Source organism: Nilaparvata lugens, chromosome 11 (genome assembly GCF_014356525.2).
Source record: "Nilaparvata lugens isolate BPH chromosome 11, ASM1435652v1, whole genome shotgun sequence".
In the NCBI taxonomy this organism is placed as follows: domain Eukaryota; kingdom Metazoa; phylum Arthropoda; class Insecta; order Hemiptera; family Delphacidae; genus Nilaparvata; species Nilaparvata lugens.
This window is the reverse complement of record NC_052514.1, coordinates 29,260,919-29,287,887: the sequence shown is the minus strand read 5'-3', so window position 1 is coordinate 29,287,887 and position 26,969 is coordinate 29,260,919. Positions and strand designations below refer to the sequence as shown.

General features: G+C 34.7%; 1 protein-coding gene across 1 annotated transcript in view; it reads left to right on the top strand.

Moving 5' to 3' along the window:
• LOC120353615 overlaps positions 1-26,969 on the top strand; it is a 201,814-nt gene that overhangs the window by 111,828 nt on the left and 63,017 nt on the right. The gene's annotated exons all lie outside the window — the stretch shown is intronic.

The following is a 26,969-nucleotide window of genomic DNA, read 5'->3' as shown; positions in this document are numbered from 1 at the left end:
AGAAGAGGAAGATGGAAGATACGGTGTTGAAAGACAGGGAGAGGTATGGTGAAGAGTCAGAGGGATAGGTAAGGGGAAGAAGATAGTGAAGGAGTAGATGGAGGATGATGAAGAATGAGAGAATCATTTGGTTGAAGAGGAATAGAAGAATGAATAGAAGAAGAAGGAGAAGAGAAAGGAAAAGGTGGAGGATGTGGAGGAGAAGCAGTGAGAGTTCGACGATGGGGAAGAGGAGGAGAATAGTGGGAGCAAGAGGATGAAGATGAGAGAGAAGAGGAAGGAAAGAATATGAAAGACGAAGAGGGTGAGAAAAAAGAGGAGGAAGACTGGGAGAAGGAGGTGGAGAGGAAAGAGGAAGAAGATGAGGCGAGAGAGGATAATAAAGAGATGAAGAGGAAGGAGGTTGAGGAGGAGTAGGAGGAAGATGAGGAGGAAGTGAACAAGGAGCATGACAATAAAGAGGAGAAGGTGTTGGATGAATGGAGGAAGTGGAGGAGACAAGGAGGAGAAAGAAAAAGAAATAGAAAAGAAGTGACTGGCAACTACTTAGTTTACTATAAGAGCAGCAGCCGGAATTGACTAATTTAGCCTAATAGTGGGCGATAGTGTACGTGTCCATCAAGTGAGTGACGTAGTGACGGTCAACAGACACAATTCACAAGTCACAAGTCACAACAGCCTACAGACACACTTGCAAACTTAGACCAAACTTGAGATGTTCCACGCCTCTCAATAACCGACCGATGCAGCATGTGATAACCACAGTTATGCAGAAAATTATGTGTCACTTCATATTATGCGACTGTCGGCCTCAGTAACTACCTTTCAGCGCTAGTTTTGTAATCAATTTTTATATTACCATCTTAAACAGGTCTAGTACCTCGTGATGCAAATACTCAATTGGCATTTCATTTTAATTCGTAATATTGTTTTCCCATGGTGTCAAATTTGTATTGCTTTCATTATGTTATTTTCTATTTCTGCCAATAAAACATTTTATTATTATTAATATAATTGTCAGAATGCCCTTTGCAAATATTACATTGGAATTGATTTATTTGTCATTTAAGATAATTTCCTGAATCATTAACTAACATGACATGATGGTGTGATTGACATTGATTTATTTATTTGTTCATAGACAATAATATATACAATCCAGTTGTAGACAACAGGCATAACAGACTAGACACTAAAACAGAAACTGCTCATAAATGAAATGTTCATGAGTAATGATGAAACGAATTTGACAAGTGCATAGTGTCAGAGGCGCTAAACTATGCAGTGAATGTGTTACTATACAAATTCACTAGCTGCCAAACGAAAGTAAAACTGAGACAGCTTTGGTCAAAGGCTACTGCACTGCAGAATGTGGGTCGAGGGTCAATCTTTCTTTTTAGGACGAGTCAACCAAGCAGCAAAAACGAATTGGGAGAGAAAGAAGAAGTTGGAATTGAAAACAATATGAAGAACATAGCAAGAAGGAGAAGCAGGGGAAAGAAGAAGAATGATTGGAAAAGAAGGAAGAAGAAGAGGAAGATGGAAGATACGGTGTTGAAAGACAGGGAGAGGTATGGTGAAGAGGAGTCAGAGGGATAGGTAAGGGGAAGAAGATAGTGAAGAAGTAGATGGAGAATGAGAGAATCATTTGGTTGAAAAGAAATAGGATGATGAAGAGAAGGAGAAGGAGAGGAGAAAGGAAAAGGTGGAGGATGTGGAGGAGAAGGAGGGAGAGTTCGACGATGGGGAAGAGGAGGAGAATAGTGGGAGCAAGAGGATGACGATGAGAGAGAAGAGGAAGGAAAGGATATGAAGGAAGAGGGTGAGAAAGAGGAGGATGAAGATGAGAGAGAAGAGGAAGGAAAGGATATGAAGGAAGAGGGTAAGAAAAAGGAGGAGGAAGACTGGGAGAAGAAGGTGGAGAGGAAAGAGGAAGAAGATGAGGCGAGTGAGGATAAGAAAGAGATGGGGAGGAAGGAGGTTGAGGAGGAGTAGGAGGAAGATGAGGAGGAAGTGAACAAGGAGCATGACAATAAAGAGGAGAAGGTGTTGGATGAATGGAGGAAGTGGAGGAGACAAGGAGGAGAAAGAAAAAGAAATAGAAAAGAAGTGACTGGCAACTACTTAGTTTACTATAAGAGCAGCAGCCGGAATTGACTAATTTAGCCTAATAGTGGGCGATAGTGTACGTGTCCATCAAGTGAGTGACGTAGTGACGGTCAACAGACACAATTCACAAGTCACAACAGCCTACAGACACACTTGCGAACCCAGACCAAACTCGAGATGTTCAACGCCTCTCAATAACCGATGCAGCATGTGATAACCACAGTTATGCAGCAAATTATGTGTCACTTCATATTATGCGACTGTCGGCCTCAGTAACTACCTTTCAGCGCTAGTTTTGTAATCAATTTCCATATTACCATCTCAAACAGGTCTAGTACCTTTAGATGCAAAAACTCAATTGGCATTTCATTTTAATTAGTAATAGTGTTTTCCCATGGTGTCAAATTTGTATTGCTTTTATTATGTATTTTTAATGTTGTATTTTTTTATCCCTGCCAATAAAACATTTCATTATTATTAATATAATTGTCAGAATGCACCTTTGCAAATATTACATTGGAATTGATTTATTTGTGATTTAAGATAATTTCCTGAATCATCAACCTACATGACATGATGGTGCGATTGACATTGATTTATTTATTCATAGCCAATAATATATACAATCCAGTTATATAGACAACAGGCATGACACACTTTACCCTCCATCCTGAATATGTCCTCAAATTTCAAATAATAATGAAATGGAGTTATGAAGGAAATTGAATTGAACTTCTGAAGGCGCGTACAGACTTATGCGCCACGAACATTTCACTCTGAATCTATTCTTATTTAGTAATATTCATTTTTAAATAGTAAAAAATAATATCTGGTTTTTCTAACTATGATTAGACATGAGACACTCACATAGTAGAGTTAATTTGTAGCACCTTCACGTTCTTGGTTGTTGGGTGATTCTCCACATGTCAATCATGATGTGATTCATTATGGGAGAATTCACCTTGGCTTTGATCTTCAAGCAGACAATGAACAAATAAAATCTTGGATTAATTATTGTTACATCTTCATCACATACTAGCGTCTGCCACATTGTTCTATAATAATTATTATCGATGATACAATAGTAAAAGGTAGCTTTCGTAACATGAATGTAAAGTTATTCTATGATATAACTTGCAATAACTTATGAATCATAATAAACTGTTCATAAATAACACGTAGTTAAAACAACTTGCGATGGAAAACACAACTGTTACCGGAACATATTGTAAATTTTTCATTATTGATCTTCTTTCTCAAAACACACCAATCCATCGTGGTCAGACTACTATAAAATATTCAAAACAATTAACTATAAATACCATCACAGCTACTGGAATTAAAAAATACCATAAGTAGTTCCGAACAAGTATTTCCAAGCTATTATCAAACCTTCCTACTCTTGTATGATTCGAACATTATCATTAAAATAATTGGGGATTGGGCATTATATTAATGATAGCAATAATTACCTGAATCGGTTCAGTGGAACACGTAGGCTCACATCTTTATCTATAAAGAGGAAAAGTGAAGAAGGGTGTGTAGGAAGAGATGGAGGGGAGGAGAAGGTGGAGGTTGTAGATGATGAGGAAGAGGTGGTTGTGGTGAGGGGGAGGAGGAGTAGGAGTAGGAGAATGAGGAGGATGAGGGGGATGAGGAGAAGAAGTAGGAGGAGTATGAGGAGGTGGAAAAGAAATAGGGAAATAATTAGGAGGATGTAAATAAATAAGAGCTGATAGTGAAGAAGAGATGGAGAAGGAGGAGGATGAGGAGGAGGGAGAGGAGGAAGAGGAAGAGTCAGGAGGAGGAGGAGGAGGAGGAGAAGGAAGATGAGGAGGTGGAGGGAAAGGAAGAGGAGGATGAGGAGGTGGAGGAGAAGGATGATTAGGAGAAGGAGGAGGGGGAGGAGTAGGAGGAGGAAGAGGAGGATGAGGAGATGAAGGAGTTGGAGGTGGGGTGAAGGAAGATTAGGAGAAGGAGGATGAGGAGAACGAGGAGGAAAAGGATAAGTAGGAGGGGAGGAGGTTTTGAAGAAGGAGTATGAGGTGGAGAAGAAAAATAGGAAAAGAAGTAGGAAGATGTGAGAGAGAATAAATTATGGTGAAGAGGGGCACTCATCATTATCCACGTGTTAAACTATTATTAAAACTAGCTACCACGTATTTCAATTATTATTTTTGTGGTTCTGTTTTGATTTTGAGACGCTTTGAATGAGGCAGAAGCTGTATCACGTGCAGGAAATTCCACAGATGAAGTGATAGTTCATTAAAAGTGAGTTTAGGTGAGATTCAGACAGACTGGTTCAGTTGGTTTTTCACGTTGATGCACAACCTACCAAAATAATTGGGACTATTATTTGAATTGGATCGAATGTTGCAGCTGAATTCAGAGCTGTTTTCATCTTATCGTGTGCCGGTTGAGAGTTGGAAGAAGAGAAAGAATAGGAGGAGAAGGTGAAAAAGAAATGGATGAGATGAAAGGGAGAAGATGTAGAAAAAGGAAGATGATAGGATTGGTTGAAGGGGGATGAATAGAAAATGAGGAGGAGAATGTATTGACGGTTGAGCAGAAGAATTTGATTATTTACATTAATAAACATAGATAACTTTTAAACCTCCGTATATCACCTTACAATCTACGTTCCTCAACCATTACCTTTGAACCACACAATGCAGTTCTATCCATTTGTAGAAGACAGTTCGCTTATATTGTTCATAAGCTTATAAATTTGATACCTACTTTTTTATAACAGATAATTTGAATGGAAGACTTCTGAGAGAGATAGATTTATGGATTGCTTCTTCACATCCTAGGATAAGTGATTTCTTGTAATATTGTAACTAGGATAAGTTCACAATCATTCAAGAATGTCTGATTTTTTATTTTATTTTGTTATCTCGTATTTTCTTACTTTTTTTACTTTCCTTCTTTGTATTTTTCTCAAATTTAGATGTTAATAGGAACCCACGAATTTTATTTATCTTAGAAATAATTTTGTTTTAGTAATAACACTCGGCCCCTGCGCTCAGGTTTTTAACCTTTTCAGGGACTTTCCGTATTCAATAATAATACTATTTTACTTTTAACTTATTTTGTTAATTGTCAATTGTATTTATGTAATTATAGACATTCATGTATGCATTGTATGAAGGAAAAATAAACTATTGATTGATTGAGAGAAAAAAAAAGAAGAAATTGGTAAACATAGGATAGGACATACACTGTTAACAAGAGAATACTGAGAGATAAAGGAGTAAGGAACGAGAAAAAAACGGGAAAGGGGAAAAAATGAAAGAGTGAATGGAGGAATTTGTAGGGTGAAGGCGAAATTGAAATAAAGAAGGAGAAACAAGAAGAAGAAATGATTGAATTGAATAGAACGGCGGGAAGGAGAAAGTATTCTTGAGTTTGGAGTGAAGATAATGAGTAGTAGGAAACTACATATGAACATGTAGCCATATAACTTCACTTATATAGGCTACTTTTGTGCAAATTAATAAAAACAATATATAACAACTTGTAGTACCCTTTATTATTAAATACTGTAAAATATTTTAACGACTAGTTTCGACCATAGGTCAAGGAAAATGACCTATGGTCGGAACTAGTCGTTGAAATATTTCAACGTTTTTAATAATAAAGGGTACTACAAGTTTTTATATATTGTTTTTATTAATTTGTACAAAAGTAGCCTATATAAGTGAAGTTATATGGCTACATGTATAGGAATATGGTTATATGATGAGGAATCTGAAAAGGAATACTGAAGATCACAGTTGAAAGAAGAGTGTGAATCAAAATTGAATGTTTTAATAGATAATCAGGTATGAGGAGGATGTGAAGAAAAAAACCATAGGTAGAAAAGAGGGAGAAGATGGCGAAGACGTTATTATGGAACGGTGAAGAAAAATGATATGAAGAGTGAAACAGATAAATAGAGTGGGAATAGAAACAGAAGAACAAAAAGGAAATAAACAATAATCATTACAATATTGAGAAGGAGCTCGATGAGGACAAGATCAAGTAGATGGAGAGGAAAAGAAGGTGAAGGAGGAATAGGAAAAGATGAAGAATGAGAAAGTCGAAAGAGATGAAGGGAATGAAGAGTATGTTATGAAGAGAGATTATTCAAAGGAGAAGTTGGCGAAAATACGTACTAAATATTTCGAGAATCTAGGAATCGTTTGTGAGAAAAACATTGTAGAGCATGGATGAATGATGAAGGCGAGACAAAATAGAGCATGCATGAGAAGAAGATTAACAGGAGCAATATAGATAGAAATAGAGAGACAAAAGTAACAGGAACAAAATAGAGACAAAAATGGTCGAATTTTGATAGAAACAAGAATAGTATCCAAAATAGAGCACAAAAAGAAGATTAAAGAATAATAGTGAGCACAGAAAATGAAGATAAAGCAGAATAGTGGAAAGTGAGAATAAGAGAGAATGAAGTGAGAAGAAGACCTAAATTTGGGAGCCATTAGAGAACAGTCTAGAGACTCGATCAATTACACAGAAGCTATGGCAGGCACAAGCCGCTCCACTCCTATTACCCCTCATTTCTTTACCAGTTTCCGAATGGCTCTAGCAATTTTTCTCACTACGTGTTCGGGGTATTGATGTCTTCCCGATCATTCCCGCTTCTTCCTCTTCCTCTTCCTCTTCCTCTTGCTCCTCCTCATCATCATTGGTATTTCTACTTTTATCTCCGTCCTAGTTTCATTCTTCCAGTGTTACTGTTCTTTCTATTTTGTTTTTCTTTCCAATAGATTTGAAATTATTTTTCTCTTAAAGTTGTCTTCACTATCTTGAAATACTTGTTATAAATTATTTTTTGTTATTAATTATTGTTATAAATTGTTCGAAATTATCCAAACATCAACTCCATTTCCATCTACATAATGTAGGAATCCAATGTTCATTATTATTCTTCCTTATTATGCCGAAAATGATCTTCTTTGTTTATAATTTAATTACTCAACTATTTTCCTCAGTGTTGTCCTTTGACAAGAGCCTAATAATATAGGAATAATGTGAGAGTTGATTTCTCATATTCTTCTACTTTTTCTTGGGCTAAGCCTTATGTCACTCAAATGAGGTTGGAGTTTCCCTCCCTCAGCAGTCTCCTCCACAAAATCATGTCCATCTCCCTCCCCCCTGCGTCTCCAACCTCTCAAATACTCAACCATTTCCCTCCTGATAAGAGCCTCAGATAGAAATGTTGTAAGAATTGATTTCTCATATCATCCTCCCATAACTCTCTTTCGAGTTTTCTCTTTTTTTTATTTTTATTATATTTATACATATTTTTTCTTGTTAATTTGTTTCCTAAGTTATTGTTTTTTTTTACTTTAGTTCATTGTTTATGATGTTGTTTCAGTTGTAACTTAGAATTGTATGGAGGGTTAAGTGTAAGAGAGGGCCGGCTGCACCCTAACTTCGCCCTCCTAGGTTTTTAATAAAGGCAGCGATTCAATCCAATTCAATTCTTAATACCTCTCTGAACATTATTCTACCATCATTCCATGTATCTGTAATATATGATAATTTAGTTATATTTTTATTCTTAATATTTTAGTCAATTTCAAGTTAGTTGGTAGAAGTAGTAGTCCTAGTGAGAACTACCTATCTTATTAATTTAACTCATTATTATATTAGAAAAAATTGCTCATTAGTTTTTTTAGACTAGATATGGTTGTATCCCAGATCCCAAATCACAATTTAATATGAGTTATTAAAAAAGTTTGACTACCGTCAGGAGTGTATTAATATCTTTTTTTAAATCACTTCTCACTTCTCCTGAATTAGAAATCTATATTCATCATTCAATCATTACAAACGGGAGTCTATTCATTCCATATCTCCTCAGGTCAACACTGTCTCCATTGTCTATTATTCCACTCATTTGTTTCACCTCTCACCTCTCCCTTGTTGTTTTCAATGTAGTGTGAAAATATGGAATAAATAGATATATTTTCATTTTTTTTATAAAATAGAATTATAGTACCCTTTAAAATTAATAATATAATTTGTATTCTTGTTTTATTATTTTATTAATTTTAAAGGGTACTATAATTCCATTTATAAATACAAGAAAGTAGCCCTGAATTCATACATTTTAAAGATATATTTTCATTCTCTATCCATATGATCTAATCTCCAATCATTTTTTCCAGTCTACAAAATCCTTCCAGAACCCCGTTCTCGAGAATGATTATCAATTTCAAATTTGGAATAAAGAGTCAATAAATTCAGTCCAATTCTTTCTGATTCAACACTGTTTCTCGAGGGAATACTTCTTCCTTATTCTCTATGATCCTTTCTTACATCTTCTGTTAGATCATCTCTTTCATTTCATTCCAATCTCCTCTCTTCAATCATTATCCACTCTCTCACTCTCTTGCAGTCTCCGTTCATCCAATTCTACTCAGATTGCTTATCAACTGCATCAAATTATTAAATAGCTCTGCGCGTGATCCTGGTTCAGCTTCCTAGTAGCAAGTAGAAGTAGCTAGCAAGCCATTCATGAATGGAACTCGCTCGTATCTCTAAATTAATCACCTCGGACTGGTTTGTAATGGGGAAAGATGAATGGTACACTTTTTCAACGAATTCAAGTTCAGGTTGAGTTGATTTCGATTACAAATTTGAGAGCTCGAATAGATGAGTTAACTTGTAGATGATGACCAACCAAAATAAAATTTGAACATCATTTTGTTAGCCTGAAAATTTGAATGAAATCAGAAAAGAGTATGTTGTTTGAAACAAAAGTAGAATATTATTCGTAGTTGAATGCTCTAGATGTGTGATATGAAGCAAACATACCAAAGTACCTACAGAGAAGTGAATTTCAGTGTTATCATTTGTAGTTTCAGCATACCATTAGCTAGATTTATTTGAAACGTCTAGCAGACGAGTAGACAGTAGACTTGAAGAGTTACTTTTATCGGATTAATTACTCAAATTTTATTTACCCACCCAAATCATGTTGTTGAACTTAACTCATAATAAATCTAAAATCAGAAATTTCAAATGTCAAAATACATCAATATCAATGAAGCTTATCATTGAAAGTAAAAGCATTATCTGGTAACTTATCCTCAGTTTTTTAGCTAGATATATTTAGGAGATTGGTATGAAATTATTCAATCTCTCATATTATAATATTTTTTTATCGTGATGGATAAAGAATGTTCAACGGATATTTATGAAACCAGAAATGGATTATCAATAAAGTATATTTGAAATCACTAATGAAGTGTCAATTAGTACATAATATATTTAAAATGCATTTTCACTTTTAATGAACGATGAGTATCATTAATGGACGATTCACCGACTCTAAATATACTGTCTGAATTGTTGATAACCGAAACTCCCTCACATTGATACAATATCCATTGATTTTCTCAATCCCCAAATCCATCACTTGAATATTGATAACGTAGATAAACTTTGGCTTCAGCTAAAAGTGTTGTCGCTATCATCAATTCACTGGTTTATTGCTGGAAAAGTCAATACTATGGGTCGTTCCTGGACAAGTGATGATTTTAGCTTGAAATAGTATACATTTCTTTGAGCTTGAAATTGAATTAATTTTCCCCCGTTCACATGCAGTATACAACAAAAAAATATTGAAAAGATTGTTGTAATATTATTGTATAAAGAAAGCTTCTCACATTGGCTAATACCTGTCGTTGAAGAGCGAGGTGCTAATAAAATTATGTACATGAGTATCATAAACTATTTACTAACTTAAGATGAGATGCATGCTTAGTGAAGGGAACGTTAAGAGAACATTTTCAATACAAAAGTAATTCAAGAGTAGGTTATATCAATGACAGGCTTGAGCAAAAAATAACAAGACAGTACATTAAGATAAATAAACATCAAGAAGTAGTATAAAGAATGAATAAACATCAAAAAAGAAGTATTTAAACTCACAAAAGGTAGTTCACTCGTATTGGATTAATATAAGAAGCAAAAAGCCTCCTTAAGCAATTTTGCTGACTGAGACATATCCACAAAAAAACATGCTCATAAATCTGGGTACCTAGAAATTCCATATTTTTCCTCAAGTCAGAATTTCAAAATTAATGTATTCGAATGAAAAGAATTGTCACATGGTGAATTATAGCTTGAGATATTTGTGGTCTACAAAAAATTGCATGATATACACTTAATAATGAATTGAATATGAATATGAATATGATACTTTCTATCAAAAACAAAATTAAGACTTTTCATGTTATCCTTTGATTGAATCACGTATGAATATTTGAGCAGGTACTGTTTCCGATCCAATAAATTAGAATAACTACTAACTGTTCCCCCGAGATACTCATCAGATCAGACCGACCTCTAGCATCAGACCTTGGGAGAAGATCATTGTCACTGAACCAGATGACTCAGGAAGGAAGTATATAGAGACACTGACCTATCCTCAAAATGATATGCCTTGAGTTGGGCCCAGCCATCCCTCTCACTCCCTCACTCCCCCACCATCTCAATCCCTCCTCAGCTGTGAGGGCGTAGCGCCCGCTGAGTGTGGCAAAAAATCGATCTTATTTAAATTTTATTCAAATGAGACCCCAACCAACACAACACGACGGGATGAGTCGGAGTGTTTGGCTTGGTTCCCCTTCACAGAGAACACTGTTTCCAAACACACAGAAGCCGACTTGCTTCTTACATCTTTCACACTATCATCGAATCTTCCCTACAAACTTCCCTATTACCTTTCTGCTCTCTTTCATTCTGCTTTTTTCTTCTGGTACTGAACGGCTTCTCTTGACCGCCATTCCTCTTCTTTCACAATAATAATTTACTATTTCTCTTTCTATTTAGTGGCATAGTTTTGCTATTACTCTCTTCCACATTTTAAGTTCCTATCAGATTTCCCACCACTTGATATTCTATTTTTCATTTCCATTTCACCGGTACTTTTGGTTCTTTTTTTAATGTGATTTTCACCTTAGACTTCCCTCTCTTCTTCTAATTCTTCAGCATGCTTTCTATTTATGATCTTCCTTTCCCTCTCACCATTCTTTTCCATTTTTTTTTTCCTGTCCAATTTTTCATCCACTTTCCAAGCTCACCGCTCACGTTCAGTTTTCCTAAATATTCAAAAAACGTATATACAATTAAAGTAGCTTCTTTATTCCAACTATACTTTGGTCAAGACGGTGGTCAAACCTTTAATTTGAAACTTGACTTTGGTGAAATTTCACAATGCTATGTTATAAATTCCTTGAAATTTCCAACCGCAACCTTTTCCTAAACATGATGTGAACGATATAGTACATCGACTCATGATAACATGAAAACAGAAAATTCATCTCAAGAGTACGGTACAAGAAACTAAAACGTGAACATCGGTAAGTTTTTCCTTAGAAAATCTTTGAATTTCTATATTCTACATGTGAGAAATTCTCCTCACCTTGAACTTAGCGACTACAATCAAGTGATAAAACAATTATTATATAACAATTAAACAAAGTTGAGTATTCAAATTACGTAACCTCGATTAATTGTTATTGTTATTGTCTAATCGTGGGCCCGTGGCTTGAACAGCTCTTATACTCAATAAGTGTTCAATTCCTCAATTACATGATGAAACCAAATTAACAAATGAATATTATGGCTTATATAACGCAAAAGTATATCAAAATTCGGTATGAATAATTATGTCATATTGAGGCATTTAAATTTGCCGAAAACAAACATCATTTCAGAATTTGATCAAAACATTGGAGAATGATTGTTTTATGGAGTTTTTGGGCTCCAAAAAGCTGATGAACTCTTGATAAGATGAGAGAAAGAAATTCAAAAGAAATTCCTGGTCTAACGCATTTTTCACTCATACATGGATTATTTTATAGTGAAACAAAAATTAATCTGTATTCTATTATAGAGTTATATTGCATCCTCAGGTAGTATTGTAATAAATTTACTCATGAATTCAATTATTACAACAATTTGTATATTCACATTTTGTATATTCAACAATTGTAAAACAATTAATATTCAACTCTTTCTCAAACAGCTAGCGTTTGCGTACATAAGTCCTCACTAAGTTTTTGTCTTTATGAGACAAAAAATCTGATTCTATCTCAATTTTTACTCATTTGAGTGTGTTCAAGAAACTTTTCCACATGATATGCTTGGGATGATGTAAGAAATCAACAACCGTCTTCCACTATTATATGACTGCATGGTGACGCCCTCTGCATTGCTATATTGGTGAGATTCACTCCATACTATCAGTATCTCAAACAGACAACATCAATTCTTCCCATTCAAAGAATGCTGATAGTTTAGAGTGAATCTGACTATAGCACTGCAATAGAGGATGTCGGATAATTGTTACTATCGAAACCCATTCTTCCACCCACACATCCTCAGCATTCTTTGTCCACACCCGTCAGCGTCTCTTCGATTTTATGGCTCATCCCAACAATTTCAAGACTACGTGGTTCGACGTAGCTGTGCTTCCACTCCTATGATAATGTGTCAACATTTCTCATTTTTTATTTAAATATCGGAGATAATGTGGTAGTGGGGAAAATAATGAGTGGAGAGGTAATTCAGGTATTTGGGGCGCCGTGAAAAAGTAAATATTATGATATTAATTACATAGTAAGTTATATCGATCATAGAATCGTGAAGAAAAAATCATAGTTGATGTTGAATCATTTCAAGTGAAAAATTCCATGTATAATTTCATATTCTAAATTTTTCTTGCCTCTTCTCTACCTTTCGGTCGTCTTGTGTTGTGTTCACTTTCTGTTCCTCGATTGATTTCCCACTTTCTTGCCATAATTATTGGCAACCTATCTAATCAATATTCTAAGGCGACCTGGAATGATAGATGTGGAGGCAAGAAAGTCGAGAAAATCTGAAGGATTGAGAGAATGTGAAAATTGGGTGTTTGGGAAAACAATTATTGAATACAGAACTTTAAAAAATTCCAACGTTTAAGATATCAGAGAATAGTTGGGAGCAAGCAAACAGTGAAAGTACTGCTTCAGAATTGAATGGAAGAGAGATATGAGAAAGAGAAGAGTGAAAGAATGATGAAGAATAGAGAGGACTGAGAAGAGGGTAGTGTTTTAGATACAAGCGAATAGTTAGGAGCAAGAAAACAGTGGAGATGAAGTGGAAAATTCACGGGGACAGTATAAAATAGAAGAGAGAAATGAGAAAGAGAAGAGTGAAAGAAAGAAAGTGGATAGAGAGAGGACTGTGAAGAAGCACTAAAGATCAGACAAAGATAAGCAGCGCTTCCTGAAAGCCACAGGAAACGTTCTCTTCTCTCTGTCACTGGCAATCGAAGGTTCAGGTGTATTGTAGTGGATTATGTAGCTGTACCTGTACAACTCGAGATAAAAGCAGTGCCATTAGAGGTAATGCGTTTATAGTCCATCAGCATCAACTTGTAACCCATAACTTCAAATTGATTTTCAGGCATATAAGGAGGCATTGAAATGTCTGCGTTGAAAAATGTTACATCATCCTATCCATTTTTATTCTCACTGTATTCATAAATTTGAAAGTGATAAGAAATGGCTATTGTTTGGAATTTGGAATTTTAATCTCCCAACTGTTCCCAAACAATCTCTCATTTGGATTCGTCCTCACGTTTTCCTTCCATTTCTTCTTCTAATTTTTAAATTATTATTCAGTATCCGATCATTCTCAACTATCTAGATCAATATTTATTATTGTTGAGTATCAACGATTCATCATCATCATTCTTTATTTCCTGAGTTATTATCGTTTTGCTTCCTCTGTGGAATCGATTCTCTCTTCCACTCTCCTTCTTTTGGTGGTTAGTGGGAAGGATATTTTTAATATTCTTTCCGAAGAATGGACATTGATATGTCCAAAGCTCCGCCAATTTATGTAGATGCATAACAATAAAATTTATCTATAGTTATTATATCACAAATTGCTTTTCCATATTAAATACAGTTCAATAATTATTTTCTTAGTCTATATTAAGTAAATCATCTATAATTTTGCTGTATTGTAAGCTATTGTATATAAGTGTACAAGCCAGTATATATAGTAATCTACATAAATAAAGTAATCAATCAATCAATCAATCTTTGACTTCTACTTTCCTTCATCATATTCATTTTTCATACTCTATATTATTTCTTCTCCAACCTCCAGCCAGTCATTTATAGTTATCAATTTATTAATCCATGTTCCTTTATTCTAACAAGTACACCTAACCCTCTCAATTCGATTTATATCTCGTAGTCACCTGTGCTACTTATTATTGATACCAAACCCATGCTGCATTAACTAGTTCAATAAACACTTGTACTTACTTATTTGGTAGGCAGGCCTATTCTCACAAGGTGTCTGGCCTTCAATCATTCTCCATCACCATGGTGACCTATATACTTTGAATGTGGATGCGAATGAATAGAATCGTATTTTCGAATTGAACATTCCCTATTCAGATTCTATTTTTCAAGTGAAGAAATCCTCAATTTGAAGCTATTCCAAATGATGAAGCTCACTGGTTTCACGATATAAATAGTAGACTAATAAGAGAATCACAGTTCCGTCACGTTTTAGTGTATAATCCGATTCCACTTCCTGCAGGTAGGCTATATTATCTCAGAATCAATTATCAAGCCATATATTATTATAGGTAGACTATATTATATTATCTGCGAGCATAGAGAGAAAAGTATATCAGTTTGGAAGCCATCCATCAGCTTTACCATTCATTTATCAGGATTTCTCATCATGCTAGCAAACTTTTGTACTACAGATATGCTAACAGAAACCCTCTAGTTGAGTTAGTCAGAATAAGCTGCTGTGAAGTTTATGATGTTCATAGTGGAAATCTTAATTCTTACACCCCTCTTTTTCAAATATTATTTTTTTACACCCTCAATTCTTTTGTTCATGAAAGTTTTAATAGTACTTACAAGTTAGAATTACTGAATTTCGAGAATTTTCTCTCACAATAACAATTAATTTTTTCAAAATCTAACCTACCTGCCACCACCTGGTTTTTCATTTTAATTTCCTAATTTTAATTTTTCTAGTTCCAGTTCCATGAAAATGTAGAACTCCTGCAGAACAGTAGACTATAAGTTGCCCATACTCTACACACGTGCACTATTTTTATACAGTATACATGCACTATCATCTTACCCTACTGGACATTATAAATTGAAGAAATTCTAGTAATTCCAGCTCTCCTATCATCCACGATTTGACGAAAACCTGAATTTGAAATGAAAAGGATCACTTGTTTCACGATATAAATGAGAAAGCTATTGAAGGATCATAGTTGACTAGTTCGAGTATAGTCGACTATTCTTGTTTCAAGGTAATATTCTACAATTCAATATGATAAATTTGTTTTCTATTAAACATTTCATGATTTTCCTCTGATACACACTTATCAGACTATCATCACCGAAGTTAATTAGAAGTAAGTAAATGGGTGAATTGAGACTAGTTTTAGGGCTGGGAGTGGCGACTACTCCTCTGCTCCTCCGTTGTTCTCAGAGCGAGGCGTCAGCTGTAGAAATCCTAGATTTATCGTTCCGGTAGTTCCACTCAACTTCAAACCGTTTAATTTATCGATGGTCTTCGGTCATCGAAGGTCGCCTGGCCACAAATAAATAAATACGCATGCGCAGTGCGATTGCTATGTTACTTGCTTGACAAGTATTGCACGTAAACTCAAATGCCAGATTCCGCCGATAAAATATAAATAGATATACAAATAAATCAATCGATATTTGTGTGGTGATTTAACAAATGATACGTTAACGTATACTCAAACACACACACTCACACACAAACATATTCTATCAACATTCTCACTTCAGTTAGAGTGTCACATTACAATGTCAGCATTGGATAAATGGGAAGCGTTGATGCCACTAATAAGGAAATCTGACAGTTGTAAGTGAATCACACTATATGTGGAGGCGAGCAGCATGTGTATTATCCTTTATTTGTTTTAATAATGAATCAGTGCGGGAACTTTCCTGTGCCGATTTACATAACATGAATAATGATTTAATGTTGCTACTGTATTATGCATCACTATGCAACTATCTATAAAATTATCTTTTTGTTTCAGTTTTGATTGTGTGGCTCCAGATGTGACGTGTGAAGAATGCAGTTGGGGGATTGGGGTTTCAAAATAACTACTGGTTGGATGAATTCAAATCTTAGATATCAAACATAGAAATTGACATACTGGATAAATTTAACGGGTTGATAAATTTATAATAATTCCTTACAATAATAGTGTTAGCATGTTATGAATTTCTAATATTCTTCTTCTTCTGGCATTACAGCTCGATGTGAGCTCTAGCCTCTCGCACTAGAGCCCTCCACACATCACGGTCACATGCCTTTCGTCAATATTGATTTCTAATATTAAGTTTCTAATAAACCATACGATGGAAAAACTTGAAAATGGGACTATCCTTGAAAGACTGACTCTTATCTTCTATTATTAGTATTTTTGTGAATTAGAGTCTGTGTTTCAAATAATTCTATTCAGCCAGTTTCTCATCACAAGGAAGAGTCATCACTTGCTTCACAATGAAGCTGACAAATTCGCCATTGGTCGGCATCTCCTTGTCTCGGACGGCCAATTCAAAATTCCGACGAGAGCTTGGATCCAAAAATTTTAGTCCATGATAGAGAAAAATAGAATCTGACAAATTAGCAGCTTGGAACCTTTCCAAATGCAGTAATCGAAATACAAAACCACACTTGTCAGGAGAGCTAAATTTACTAACATAATATTTGATTCATTTGAAATTCATTAGTTGAATTGAGCATCTAATCATGAATTTAAGAAAAATATCAATAAACATGTTCCATTTTATAGGTATTGATATGTTGAAAGCTATTATGTCAGTTGCATGAGTGCTACTGTTTTCATACATTCAGCATCAGTGGAAACTGTTCATCTCATTCATGATTATTTCAAATGAATAAATAAATGTTTATTTCCCCAAAAGAACTAAAACTACTACATCATTTACAGAAAATATTAGATACATTACAATTACATACAATAGTTAGTTACAAAAAATTGTTGTAATGTGTCCTCTACATGTTTAGTTTTTTCTGTGTGGAAATTGGCCTACTCCACTATGGCGTACCATGTTCTAGAGTAGAACATTATAGATTCAGTAGTAATATTATAGATTCAATTTCAAAATACTGTGAGGAATGGAGTTCTCTTCTCAACTTGATAAACTTAGAATTTTCACAATGTTTAGCAAGATGTATTGAGAGGAAAGAACATCATTGTCTTGTGTTTTTGGTGTTCCATTCATGATTTGAATATTTATTCAAGTTACAGTTGTGTTGTGAGTGATGTTGTGATACTTTTCCATAATGGCAATTTCAATTTTTGTTTTCATTATAATTTCAAGTTAAATGAAGAATTGACGAAAGTTGAGTGACAATAAATACAATCAAAGGGAATTTCACCCATGGTTTATTTGTAATTGATGTTTTATTCATTGAATTAGTGAATTGGTTATGGAGTAATCCATTGATATTGTATCTTAATGTTCAAATGAGGGAAGATGGTTCTCTAAAATGCATCCATAGATATGTAGCCGACAAGAGAGTAAAAGTGCTCGTTAATTTATTATTTGGGTCGAATCGGACGATCGTGACCTAGCCCTCTCAGCGGGAGACTGGACAGTGCACATGCTCAGACAAGTTAAGTAACGTCGTGACAGGCCTAAAACTGTGTTGGATGCCACCAGCCATGGGCCACTGGTCATTCCCACATCTCTATATCATTATTTGAAGGATAGGCTGTTTAGCCGTTGCATAAATTGTTTGCAATAGCAAGTGTCTGTTGATGTACAATATTAATAATTCATTCACTAATAAGGAGAGGATAATAGTTAGGTATTAGAGGCGTAGTGATCCCATACATAGGATAAAATAATCCAAAATTATTATATAGAACAGTATTGTAATTTTGATGATGTATCATAGCAATGTTAAGACTTATATTCAAATAATTCTTGTAATGGTGATATTCATAAAGAATGCAGGTATAATGTCGGTTTATTTATCTTCCATTTCATTTATTTATCCATATACAATACAATTAAGGTAAAAACAACAGGCATTCGCTCAAAACTGCTTTTAACCTTAATTTGGAATACACAGTCTAAAGGTGATGTAAAAATGATAACTTAATTCACACACTCTTTTGAGTCCAAAAAAAAATGTATCTAATACTTGAATTTATCAGATTAATTAATTTCAAAATAAAAATCTTCCTTCACAATCGCCAAAAAATGGCTCTTTATGGCTGAAGAGGTTGAAATGACTGGGGTATACTATTTTCTAGAACTCAATCAATTTTCCATAGGATTGGGGTTGAAGGAACTTTCTCCCAAAAAAATGATTAACCCACTATCTTCTTGTTTTAGACACCTACAATGACTGTTGAAATAGGTGCTTGACACCTCCGGAAGTACTCCAGTCAGTGAGTGGACGAATAATTGATTTTCCTAAATAATTGACTGCATGTCGATGTTTAAAACAACGAAATAGAGCTTCAATACTGTACATCGCAGTACGGAATGAATCAAGAAACCATCATCTCTAGTACAACGTAGTTATTTAAAATGTCTAGGTTTATAACTACTGAGAAATCGACAAAGTGCTGATTTTACAGTGATCTATCTCCATCCCCAAAGTAAAACATTATACTCTTGAGATAATTGCATTCCCTGTGTAAGCATTTCCAGAAATATCTGCTCCGCACTCTACTCTTTCTGGAAAACCTAACGTCTTATCAGTGCAGTCCTCACGTCATATCTCCGAACACATGTCCCATTATTTTTTGGGGACAACATGAACGTCACAGATAAGTGCGCTTGGAGACAATGGAGGCTATTTTCGAAGGCTGCAATCGCGGCTCACTGCTTGCGTAAGCGATTGTATGCTAATTGGCCTGTTGAAATACAAACGGAAGATCATCGCTCTTTTTAGGTGCACAGACAAGGACAATAGTGCGCCTGTCACCAAAGCTTGACATCTAGGCCGATATAGATACTTGGAAAAGTCATGTCGTTCAACAATGGAAACAGTGCAGTGTGCTTGAAATAGTTAGGGGAAAATTTCAAGCTAAAAGTATAAAGTGAGCTTCATATAGAATCTGTTCCCACATAATTATTATTGTAACATTTCTCAAGTAATTACAAATTTCCAATGCTGAGTTTAAGCCACTAGAATTTGTTCTTCATTTCAATAGAAGCTGATTTGTGAGGGGTAAGGATGTCAATATCTACCTTCAACTCCATAATCACTCAGGAAAGTAGGATAATCATAAGAGTGATTGCCTTCAATTGATGCTCACAAAATACATGGAAAAATTAATGTATGAGGATATTTTTGTACATAAAATTTTGAAACTCATAATTTATCCAAATTGATCAATAGTTTCAGAAATAAGGAAGATAAGGCCCAAGTAACACTCATGGAATAAAGTGAATCTTAAATAGAGCATGAGTTCTAGAATGACAATTTAAATTTATTTTATTTTATTCACAATTACAAATCATAATTAAAATATGATTGGGAAAATACAACAGGCATAGCCCAAAACTGTCTTCTCCCAAATTTTTACAAATAAAAGTCTCGAAAAAGGAAGTTAGATTTCACTTCTCTCTTCAAAAAGTCCAATTTACACTTTCAAAACCAATGAATAAACTAAAAATTTTAAATTTTGATATTTTAAAACTAATTAACAACAAAAATATTTCACTCAAAATTCTACAAATTGGAAATTTTCGAGTAATATAACAAAATTTTGAGCCAGAAAAAAACACAATCAAAAGAGTTGATTCAAGATTCACTGATTTGTAATTTTTTTTCAATGTGATCGATTTCCTTGCATCTCTGTAACTCCAATTCTTCCTTCTATTCATCCTCTCTCCTGTTCTCTTCCATATTCATCTTCTGCTTCTTCCGTCTCCTATTCCTGTCTCTCCTTAATTTTCTCTTTGGTTCTCGTCTTTCTCAACTCAAAATACAACATCTCAAACATACATTGACAATTATTATGTGCTTTTTCCATGCCTAGAGCTAGACCTATACCATTGGAGACTTCAACTCTTCTGATTGGCAAGAAGCAAACAGCAAAACCTCGACCATAAAAGACTAAAAAGTCACATGGTACCCCCTCCATCACGAACACTAATTCATCAAAAGTACCCTGTGACTGTGACACACACATGGAAAATCCAGTGGAACCGTCAGAATACAACAAAAAGAGAAATTTCTCTTTCACATGACATATTCCATGAAAATGAATATTAGCACACCTATAATAAATTATTCCATGACAATGGAAGGGAGAATAGGTGAAGTTGTGTTTGTAGTATGCTACCTTCTCAAGGAGTAGGGAAATAATAAAATGTAATCACTTTTGAAATATACACATGAACGTACGTGTGTTTTCTACCTTGAATCCACTCCTGACATCTTTCCATGACTGACAGACACTTTCATATAATATGAGAACAAGTCGTTCCTCATGTGCCAATTTATATATCCTGTCATGTACACATGTAGGTCGTATATATGTAGTGGCTAACTGTGTTTCGTGTTTTGTGCTACTGTGTCTGCTTGAGCAAAATGAACATGGCAGGTGAAACCTGACAGCATGGCAGGAGCAAGCTGACTTGACCGGTGACAATGTATTTAATGCGGAAGATGTAAGGGGCAATCAATTACCAAACCAATCATGGCTGCCGGTTGTGGGGTTCGTGTTATTATTTCTGACCAGAGAACCGTTTTTTGAATCATGTTTCGGTTGATCGTTTGCGTGTGCTCGCGAATTTATCGGGGATAACAGGGTTTGTGGTTGGTCAGGAGATTGTGATTTGTTAGTCTGAAAGTGTTGATGAGTTTTGAGTAACCTACTACTTCCAACTGAATTAGGGAACTGACAATTGAATGATTAAGTACAATCAAAGTTTATATGTAACTTAAAATTTCTAGATGGGAGATGACATAGGCCACCTCTAATACAAGGCCCCGGCCTACGATATTGCAACGTCGCAGTGTAGGCCTAGAATCTAATACATGATTGGTGAAAAAGATCAGCTGGTATTTTTTTAAATCTTTCTCACCAATCATGTATTAGATTCTAGGCCTACACTGCGACGTTGCAATATCGTAGGCCGGGGCCTTCTATTAGAGGTAGCTATGGAGATGTGCTGCATTCATAGGTTTAACATTATTAGCTTTGTTGAAACCAACTGGAATTGGTTATTGAAGTGGTTTTGGGTTGAATAATTAAAGTCAATTCTCAACCGTAAGTTTGTAAATGATAGATGAGTTACTTTCATAGGTTTAAGCTTTGTTGAGACCAACTTCAATTGGTTATTTATTGGTTTTGAGTTGAATCGAAGTTGATTTTTCAAACGTAAGTTCGTAGATTTTGGATGAGCTACGTTGATACACCTCAATATTTCATTTCATAGAAACTCTTGGAGCTTTCATTTATCTACCAACTCCAACTTCTTAGGTTGAATCTATTCTTTAAACGACTCGGTCATAACATTCTGCAATATATTTGAGGGAATAATATACGAGGGAGGTAAGTTGTTGTTTGATTGCCTCCAGAAGTCGGAAATTCTAGGTCAAGATTCTTGCCGGTACTACGTTCAGTTTTATTCGTGATTTATGTATATTTTATTGTAATTCCGTTGAGGCAAAAATGGAGGTATTGTGGTGAGGGTGAGAGTTAGAAGAAAGGTGGAAAGCTGGGAATACAGGGAGAGAGCTGGGTGAGAAAGGAATACAGTTGAAGAAAAATGAAGTCAGAAGGAAAATGGATAATTTAATAGGGGGAAGGAGGGAGCAAGGGAGAAATTAGTAAAAAGGTGTATAGAGAAATCAGAGACAGTGAGAGAGAAGTGAAGAAAAGAGCTGAGAATGTTGAAAGCGCACAATAGTAAATAGGAAGCAGAAAGTTGATGAGAGGGTGTGCTATAGCTAGGAAAAAGGAAAGAGAAGAAGTGGAGTGGAAAAAGAAAAAGTACAAGGAAGCAAAGTTGGAGAAAAACGTCCATGAACGAAATTGGCTGAATTAACAGGAAGAAAACTATTGGAAGTAAGATGACCATTTAATGGGAAGAGATAAGACGAGAACGAGAAAAGAAGAAGAGAAGAGAATGGAGAAGAGGAACGAAAGGGTAAGGAAATATGAAAGCAGTGGAAACTAAGAAAAAAGAATTCAATACTACAAAAAATAATTAGCAGACAATAGAAGAAAATATCACATTGGGGAGTAGAGATAGATAATAGTTCAATAGGAAAATCTGGTAGCGGAAAGAGAGAGAAATAAGTCAGCTTGAAAAAAGGGGATAGATATAAGCAGAATAGAAAAATAGCAGAATAAGAAATGGCAGGTAAACTGTGGACAAGAATTAGAAGTAAATTTGGGTAAAAGCTGTTCTTTGAGAATGCTTGAGGACCTCGTTCGAGAGAGAAGGTAGAAGAGAACTAGAGGATATGACAAATACAAGTGAGAAAGCAAAGGAGAAAAACTGTCAAAGGAAAGTAAAGCTCATAACGGAATGCGGCATAATAACTGAAGGAACCCCTTATAAGCCAGAGGTGGCCCCACGAAAGGACTCTATTTATTGCTTAATTAAGAATTCCCACCGGTGCATGTCGGTTTATTCAAATTTCTGCAGGTTGATGTTAAGTCCACCTCAATCCTGAGCAACTTGGACGTTGACCGTCCGTTCTTTTTATATTGTGCAGTGATGGGCAAATATATTTCACGACACTTGGCTTGCTTTCATGCCTATCGTGTTTGACCGACCCTAATAGCGTCCACGTTCGGATTCTCATTCAGCCACAATCCAGAAATTTATGACCAGCGCTCCCGCAATATTATGTAGGGAATTTTGGGTCCATATTGTGGGGAATCACGCATGAATTCGATTTAGGTTCAGGAAATACTTGGATTACTTCATTTGAAAAATATACCAATATATTTTTTCCTCATTGGAATGTCAAACCTTGCTTTATTCGAAAGCTGTTGGGACTTCCGAGTCTTTCAAACTCAAAAAAACATGATTGGCTGTTCAATAAATCAAGAATTTCTCTATATTGGAAAATTGTTGAGAATTATGAAATCTCCTAAACTCAGAAACAGGATTGTTTGTTTAAAGCCATGATTGAAAAATATTTGAACAGATAATTTTTTCTATTCATGCACTCTACAAGATATGAAATTATTCTGAAAAGAAAATATTGTTTACAACCTGTAGGAATAAAAATTCTACTTTCTGTTACCATCGTGGTAAGAAAGACGTCTCTCCATATTTGTAGCTTTAGGAAATTATTGTGATGAGTTTAATATAATTTTGGAAATGAAGGATTTTGCAGTCGAACAATTTTCGGAAATCGTTGTCAATTATTTTTTAGAGATTATATAGAAAGACACCAATGATGTGTAAATGAGTCGAATCTAAAACACAATCGAATTTTCACATGATGTAAGCATATCCAAGAATATATTTGAAGGTGGAAGTAATTCTAAAGTAATAAAATCAAATATCAATATTCAAATACTTTTTTCCATATAATATCTCAATAATCAAGGAGAAAAGTCTAAGTACCTCTATTTGAAAATGTCTTGGTGTTGAAAAGTAGTTTTGAGTGAACATTTAAAACATTTTTTACTCACATCATTTTCATTTGAAAATTACATAAATGTTGAAACATGTTTCGAGTAAACATTTTTTGGAAAGGGTACTTAGATTTTTCTTTCCTATTCCTTGATAATCAATCCCTTAATAATTATGGGATTATTAATATGTGATTCCATTTTGGAATGTGAGGAAACTCCGAGAATTTTCTACAAAACATATACCGAACCATAATAACAGATTCCTCTACAATAAAATTCGACCGTATCACAACACAGAAACTTAACACCGATCTACGATAACCGTGCAATAACAACAACCAACTTGTCTCACATAAATACCTGTCCGGTATTATTTAACGGTTAATTTGTATCCACAACTATTGCAGGCGGAACCCCAGCCTCAAACCTGCTCTCCATCCCATGCCACTTGTTACATCCAAGTTATGTTTGCAGAATATTCAAATAAGTTGGTAGCCTGTCTGTTGAGCATGCATTTAATGTACAAAAGCGTTCATATACATAATGTACAGATGTCAAATTCTATTAATGTAAAGCACAACCAGTGATAGTTGGACACTTGTCGATTTGTGCATCAGTGAGTGAGACTGACGTGGGCTATTGATTAAAGCTTGTCCACTTGATGTCCTGCATAACATGGAATGGCATGCATTATCTCCAAGCATCATCTGGGTCTTCACCTATCTCATGTAGTGGTGCAATACGTTTGGAATGATATCCATTTCAAAATTAAATCTTGTGAGTAGGGCAGCTGGAGTATAGAAATATAGTAAACAACTAAAAGAATATTGTAAATTTGCATTCATTATTACATGATTTGTAAGCATTCTAGCTTCGATCAAGAAATTAATTGATCTCATTACTTTGATCTTGATCATTTTCTATCATTGTCTGTTGGTTTAGAAATTTCCATCATTGTCTATTGGAATCAACCAAATTACACTATTTATCATTACATGAAAATTTCTAATTAAGAAATGACTCTACAATAGCTGAAATGAAAAATCTGGAGTTTCAGAGTCTTGTTTGGTTTCTAAGACTCATCTGCTCGCATTTATGAGAGCCTATTTGGGTATTTCTGATTAGTTGAATCCAACACTTCAAGATTTCAAATTTATACTCTGATAAGTACTTGCACAGTGCATTCCCTCCAAGTTAAAGCTACTCATTTTTTCCAGAAACACATAACAATTTCCAGTACCACTGTACACATATTTCCAACCTAAATTTACATTCTCTATGAAACAATTCTATCACCAATTTGACTTGGATCATTGTCTGTTAGTTTGAAGATTTCCATCATTGTCTATTGAAAGTCTCAAATTACTAGGACGAGAGTCCCTTTTCAATTGTTTATGTATTTCTACTGCTCTCGGATTCCTTATTTTTCATGAGTGTTTCATTTCAGTAGAACTGTCTCTTCAAAATACTATATTTTTATTGCTATTAATTAGTAAGAGATCTATCACTGAGTTAGAAGCTGCAATATGGTTATCAGACCTACTATGAATAGTTTGTGGGCATTGAATGAAAAAGACTAAGAAATTGTCAAAAACCACAGATTTATTGATACTTAGAAAGACCGGTTTCGGTTTTTACAGTATTGTCGATCTCTGATAAACATGGGTTTATCATGGGATGAACATGAGTTTATCATGGGATAAACATGGGTTTATCATGGGATAAACATGGGTTTATCAGAGATTGACAATAGTGTAAAATCCGAAACCGGTCTTCCTAAGTATCAATAAATCTATGGTTTTTGACAATTTCTTAGTCTTTCTCATCCAATATGAATAATTACCACAATATCAACTTCTCAACTACACAAAAAGTTTGTGGGCAGATATTTGCAGTTCCAAATATAAAATTTTTGAAATTTATTAATTTTATATTGGGATCTGCGGATATCTATAAGATATAGAAAACTATAAGATAGATACTATAGGATATAGATAATAGATATTAAATAAACTATAACATATATTATTATTAGAGCAATCAATTTTTAGAAAAGGTGGAATTGGCAGTGTTGATATATGTATTCATATATGGAAAATGTAATTATTCAATATAATACTTATTCCCATGATATTAGTGTTTGATAAAAGAAAAATCGAATTGAAAAAGATTTCATTTGTTTCAACCAGTATTCGATTCCTCTTAATAGATAAGATGATATTTCTGTACCCAGCATAACTCGTTTTGTTTCAGAATAATTTATTGTTCACTAGTGCTAATATTCATTTATTTCTCGGATTCCATAAAGCATGTTCACTTGCGTCATGTTGTTTCTGACATAAAACACAGAAACTTGTACAGTGATATCTGCACAGCGGATCACCAATCTGCTGCCAATAGCTTACAAGACTTGGCCAGTGAAGTGATTTCTGACTTGGCGACAATTCAAATGCTGACCTTCAACAATACACGCTCTGTCACTATTCTCACAAAAAGTAAGATTCTATGGATTTCCATCCTAGTATCTTATGAAAACTCTTATTTTCTTTGATATGAAGGCGAAAAATTCATTCAGTTATACTCGTAAAAACCCTTACGATGACTTCATTAGGCTTCACATTGATTGGATATAGATACTTAGATAGTCTTTAGACTTTAATCAAAACGAAGATAAGGTTCAAATGCTAGTATATTCATAGCATTCAAACGCAGTAACTTCTTGGTTGGGAGCTATCATGAAACAACATTTGTATGAAAAATCTTGAATTTGTTTTAATTACACTGATAATTCTTAGATCTCCAAGGTTATTATCATTCAACTATATCAATTCAACACATACATAACTGATTGGTGGAGAATGTATCATTATTTCCAGCTCAATGGTGACATTATCACTTCTCCATTGTTACTGCCAGCTCCGCTTATCGTCTATTTATCCATTACCCACTATCCTTCAATCATTTATGAGTCCCATCTGCTATTTTCAATTTTGATATCGGGGCACCGAGCTTCGCTCGTTATTTATTTATTGACTTTTGATAAACCGAACACAATTCTTTAAAATGATTGAGGAAGTACTAACAGGCACAGCCCAAAACTTTTTTTTCCCGAATTTTGATTCTATAAATAGTCCAGAAAGTAGGTTATGTTCCATACACTTGAGTTCAGGTTCAG